This window comes from Salmo salar, chromosome ssa04 (genome assembly GCF_905237065.1).
Source record: "Salmo salar chromosome ssa04, Ssal_v3.1, whole genome shotgun sequence".
Classification (NCBI taxonomy): domain Eukaryota; kingdom Metazoa; phylum Chordata; class Actinopteri; order Salmoniformes; family Salmonidae; genus Salmo; species Salmo salar.
Window position 1 is genome coordinate 88,856,872 of NC_059445.1, and position 6,000 is coordinate 88,862,871.

General features: G+C 39.6%; 1 protein-coding gene across 1 annotated transcript in view; it reads right to left on the reverse strand.

Moving 5' to 3' along the window:
* The window catches only part of fgl1b (fibrinogen like 1B), a 46,314-nt gene extending 45,399 nt beyond the window's left edge, over window positions 1-915 (reverse strand). The window contains exon 1 of the mRNA XM_045717482.1: window positions 531-915. The gene's annotated coding sequence lies outside the window, so the exon portion shown is untranslated. The remainder of the gene's footprint in view (window positions 1-530) is intronic.
* Between the last annotated feature and the right edge of the window lie 5,085 nt (window positions 916-6,000).

The window sequence follows — 6,000 nt, forward strand, 5'->3', positions numbered from 1 at the left end:
CTTGAGTGGCCCAGCCAAAGCCTGGACTTGAAACCGATGGAACATCTCTGGATAGACCTGAAAACAGCTGTGCAGCAACGGTCCCCATCCAACCTGACAGAGCTTGAGAGGATCTGCAGAGAAGAATGGGAGAAACTCCCCAAATACAGGTGTACCAAGCTTGTAACGTCGTACCCAAGAAGACTCGAGGCTACAATCACTGCCAAAGGTGCTTCAACAAAGTACTGAGTAAAGGGTCTGAATATTTACGTAAATGGGATATTTCAGTTTTTGATTTGTCATTATCGGTTATTGTGTGTAGATTGATAAGGAAAAAAACGATTTAATCAATTTTAAAATAACGCTGTAACATAACAAACTGTGGAAAAAGCCAAGGGGTCTGAATACTTTCCCGAATGCTCTGTATCTAGGCTAAAAAGTATCACTGATATTAGGCTACATGACATAGAATAGAATACATGAAATAGTTTAATATTTTTTCATTTAACATAAAGTTTATAAAACAGAAAACATGGATATCTAGAGCCTACCTTAATAACTTTTTCAGTGTTTCTTCGGTTGTGAGTAGTTGAAGAAGCTCTGTGGTCTAGGTGCAGTGTGTTCAGATACCGTGCCCGTTAGATCGGTGATTCATCAGCCCAGACGCTGTCCGCTTTGTTCCGCATGGTTCACGTTAAAGAAAGAGAAGAACGGAGTTAACCCAGAAATCTGATCGAAGATCAGTTTGGCTTTTTCCCCCAGTTTGGTGGTCAAGGTAGAGAGTCGGTGTGGATACACTGATCTTAGATCAGTGAACCCACCGACCACCTGTATCTAGGCTACGGTCCATCCTCTGTGGGGAACATTTGAGCATTGTCTCAAATAGCAGCCAATTCCTCATGTAGTGTACTACGTTTGACCAAGGCCCAGGGCGCTTTGATCAAACGTAGTGCACTATGTAGGGAATAGAGTTCCATTTTGGGACACTTCAGGTGCATGACACACCATTTTTTTTCACAAACACCTCTCCTCTATCTGGTCCTGGGAAAAAACATTCTACATCATCCTACCACTCTATCTGGTCCTGGAAAAAACATTCTACATCATCCTACCACTCTATCTGGTCCTGGAAAAAACATTCTACATCATCCTACCACTCTATCTGGTCCTGGAAAAAACATTCTACATCATCCTACCACTCTATCTGGTCCTGGAAAAAACATTCTACATCATCCTACCACTCTATCTGGTCCTGGAAAAAACATTCTACATCATCCTACCACTCTATCTGGTCCTGGAAAAAACATTCTACATCATCCTACCACTCTATCTGGTCCTGGAAAAAACATTCTACATCATCCTACCACTCTATCTGGTCCTGGAAAAAACATTCTACATCATCCTACCACTCTATCTGGTCCTGGAAAAAACATTCTACATCATCCTACCACTCTATCTGGTCCTGGAAAAAACATTCTACATCATCCTACCACTCTATCTGGTCCTGGAAAAAACATTCTACATCATCCTACCACTCTATCTGGTCCTGGAAAAAACATTCTACATCATCCTACCACTCTATCTGGTCCTGGAAAAAACATTCTACATCATCCTACCACTCTATCTGGTCCTGGAAAAAACATTCTACATCATCCTACCACTCTATCTGGTCCTGGAAAAAACATTCTACATCATCCTACCACTCTATCTGGTCCTGGAAAAAACATTCTACATCATCCTACCACTCTATCTGGTCCTGGAAAAAACATTCTACATCATCCTACCACTCTATCTGGTCCTGGAAAAAACATTCTACATCATCCTACCACTCTATCTGGTCCTGGAAAAAACATTCTACATCATCCTACCACTCTATCTGGTCCTGGAAAAAACATTCTACATCATCCTACCACTCTATCTGGTCCTGGAAAAAACATTCTACATCATCCTACTGGTCCTGGAAAAAACATTCTACATCATCCTACCACTCTCTGGTCCTGGAAAAAACATTCTACATCATCCTACATTTGAAATGGAAGTGTTCTTTTAGTTTTAGTATCAGGTAGTTTTCTGTGTTTTTCCCCCCATCAACAGAACCATTCATTCCCTTTATTGATTCCAGATGTATTCTCAGAATCCTTACCAGCTGCAACAGAGGAGAAAAAAATAGTTGTTTTTTTTTTATTTGAAAAGATTGGCACACCACGTTTTTTATTGGCATATTCACTGGATTAAAGCGAATATAAGTTTCTAATTTAAGAACATTCCATGTGAAATGGAGACAAGCCCATTTGAGCCTAAGCGCAGCGCAGGGGGACTACTAGGCCGACCAGAGGAAACGGGAAGAGAGTAGCAGACTGAAAACCCGGTATGTTTTCTAACAGTGACTAGACTGTTACCCACTGGGTACAGATGTCAGTTCAACATCTAGTTTTGATTTACACTTGGTTGACTTGTCAAAGTTGGGTGAGAAAAAAAAAATACGAAATGCCCTTACGATGATTACTTTATGCAAATCCAATTAAATTTCCACTTTGATTCAATGGCATCCCATAGATTTTTTGTTTTTGTTTTTGTTGACATGGAAACAATGTTGTTTTTGCCCAGTGGGTAAAAGCTCCTTTGAACTGTCTTTAACAGTCACAAGACCAAAGCTGTATAATTCCAGATCGGAGCAGGCGACCCGGAGTGGTGATATTACCCGGAGTGGTGATATTACTCGGAGTGGCGATATTACCCGGAGTGGTGATAGGAGTGGTGATATTACCTGGAGTGGTGATATTACCCGGAGTGGTGATATTACCCGGAATGGTGATATTACCCGGAGTGGTGATATTACTCCGAGTGGTGATAGGAGTGGTGATATTACTCCGAGTGGTGATATTACTAGGAGTGGTGATATTACTCGGAGTGGTGATATTACTCGGAGTGGTGATATTACTCGGAGTGGCGATATTACCCGGAGTGGTGATATTACCCGGAGTGGTGATATTACTCGGAGTGGTGATATTACTCGGAGTGGTGATAGGAGTGGTGATATTACTCGGAATGGTGATATTACCCGGAGTGGTGATATTACTAGGAGTGGTGATATTACTAGGAGTGGTGATATTACTCGGAGTGGTGATATTACTCAGAGTGGTGATATTACTCGGAGTGGTGATATTACTTGGAGTGGTGATATTACTCAGAGTGGTGATATTACCCGGAGTGGTAATATTACTCGGAGTGGTGATATTACTCGGAGTGGTGATATTACTCGGAGAGGTGATATTACTCGGAGAGGTGATATTACTCGGAGTGGTGATAGGAGTGGTGATATTACTCGGAGTGGTAATAGGAGTGGTGATATTACCCGGAGTGGTGATAGGAGTGGTGATATTACTCGGAGTGGTGATATTACTCGGAGTGGTGATATTACTCGGAGTGGTGATATTACTCGGAGTGGTGATATTACCCGGAGTGGTGATATTACTCGGAGAGGTGATATTACTCGGAGAGGTGATATTACTCGGAGTGGTAATAGGAGTGGTGATATTACCCGGAGTGGTGATAGGAGTGGTGATATTACTCGGAGTGGTGATATTACCCGGAGTGGTGATATTACTCGGAGAGGTGATATTACCCGGAGTGGTGATATTACCCGGTGTGGTGATAGGAGTGGTGATATTACCCGGTGTGTGATATTACCCGGAGTGGTGATATTACCCGGAGTGGTGATATTACTCGTGGTGAAATGAAAAGGGTTTTTGGAGAGCTTTTGGATAAATGACGAAAAATAAGTTCCGGGGTAAACACAGGTTTAGGAGATCTGATCCGTTTTGTTCTATGAGATAATCTTCATCAACTAACATCAATATTTTACCATTTTGGAAGCATTTATGTCATAAGTTAAAAGCTAAGGATGTGCTAACTAATAAAACTACACCGTATGATGTCACCAACACCTTTGGCAGCGATTACAGCTGTGAGTCTTTCTGGGTAAGTCTCTAAAAACTTTGCACACCTGCATTGTACAATATTTGCACATTATTTGTTTTTAAAAATTCTTCCAAGCTCTGTCAAATTGGTTGTTGATCATTGTTAGACAGCTGTTTTTAAAGCCTTGCCATAGTTTTTCAAGCCAATTTCAGTCAAAACTGGGCCACTCTGGAACATTCAATGTCATATTGGTAAGCTACATTAGTGTACATTTGGCCTTGTGTTTTAGGTTATTTTCCTGCTGAAAGGTGAATTTGTCTCCCAGTTTCTGTTGGACAGCAGATTGAAGCAGGTTTTCCTGCAGGATTTTGCCTGTGCTTAGCTCTATTCCATTTTTTTTTTATACAAAAAAAACCTCTCTTGCTGATGACAAGCATGCCCATAACATGATGCAGCCACCACCATGCTTGAAAATATGAAGAGTGGTACTCACTGATTTGCCCAAAACATAACATTATGTCCTGAATACAAAGTGTTAATTTCTTTGCCATATTTTATATTTATAGTTTTACATAAGTGCCTTATTGCAAACAGGATGCATGTTTTGGAATATTTCTTATTCTGTACAGGATTCCTTCTTTTCACTCTGTCATTTAGGTTAGTATTGTGGAGTAACTACAGTTGTCTCCTATCACAGCCATTAAACTCTGTAACTGTTTTAAAGTCATGGTGAAATCTCTGAGGGGTTTCCTTCCTCTCCGGCAACTGAGTTAGGAAGGACGCCTGTATCTTTGTAGTGACTGAGTGTATTGATACAAAATCCAAAGCGTAATTAATAACTCAACCATGCTCAAAGGGATATTCAATTATAAAAAAAATTATGTTAAACACTATTATTGTACACAGAGTGAGCCCATGTAACTGAATTAATTTAGACATAATAATAAAAGGATTGAATACTTATTGACTCAAGACATTAAGATTTTCCATTTGTAATTAATTAGTAAACATTTCTAAAAACATAATTCCTCGTTGACATTATGGGATGTTGTGTGTAGACCAGTGACAAAATATTTTTTACAATTCAGACTGTAGCACAATAAAATGTGGGAAAAGTCAAGGGGTGTGAATGCTTTCTGAAGGCACTGTAAGTAGATACTGTAGTTGTTAGTAGCTACTTTTAGTTATATAACATTATTTGATAATGCTACAAGGCAGGTGAGCTATGATACCACAGGTGGAAGGGGAATGACACTGTAGATAAAACTAGATGGATAGATGGAGTTCCAAGTAGGCTTTTTGGCCGTCATGTACTCACCTGTAGCTGGTTGGTTCCTCGTCTTACAGTTCCTGTAGAAGACTGTTAACCTCTATGGGCTAGGTGGGACGCAGGCGTGCCACCCGTGGTGCACTCCATCAACAGCAGGTGCATTTCAAGAGCGGCAAATTTGAATCCAAATAAATGTCAAAATTCAAATTTTTCAAACATACAACTATTTTACACCCTTTGAAAGATAAACATCTCCTTAATCTAACCACGTTTTACGATTTCAAAAAGGTTTTACGGCGAAAGCATAAATTTAGAGTATGTTAGGACAGTACATTTACAAGAGTTGTGTGTAATGTTTTGTCAATTCAAAGACAGGGTCACCAAAACCATAAAACCAGCTAAAATGATGCACTAACCTTTTACAATCTCCATCAGATGACACTCCTAGGACATTATGTTAGACAATGCATGCATTTTTAGTTCTATCAAGTTCATATTTATATCCAAAAACAGCGTTTTACTATGGCATTGATGTTGAGGAAATCGTTTCCCTCCAATAACCGGCAGTCAAGTCAGCATCACAAATTAAATAATTAAAATTAGAAAACATTGGTAAAATATTATATTGTCATTTAAAGAATTATAGATTTACATCTCTTGAACGCAATCAACTTGCCAGATTTAAAAATAACCTTACTGGGAAATCACACTTTGCAATAATCTGAGCACTGCGCCCAGAAAAATACGCGTTGCGATACAGACTAGTCGTCATGTTGGGGAGATCTAAAATCGAAAATACTATGTAAATAATCCATTACCTTTGATTCTCT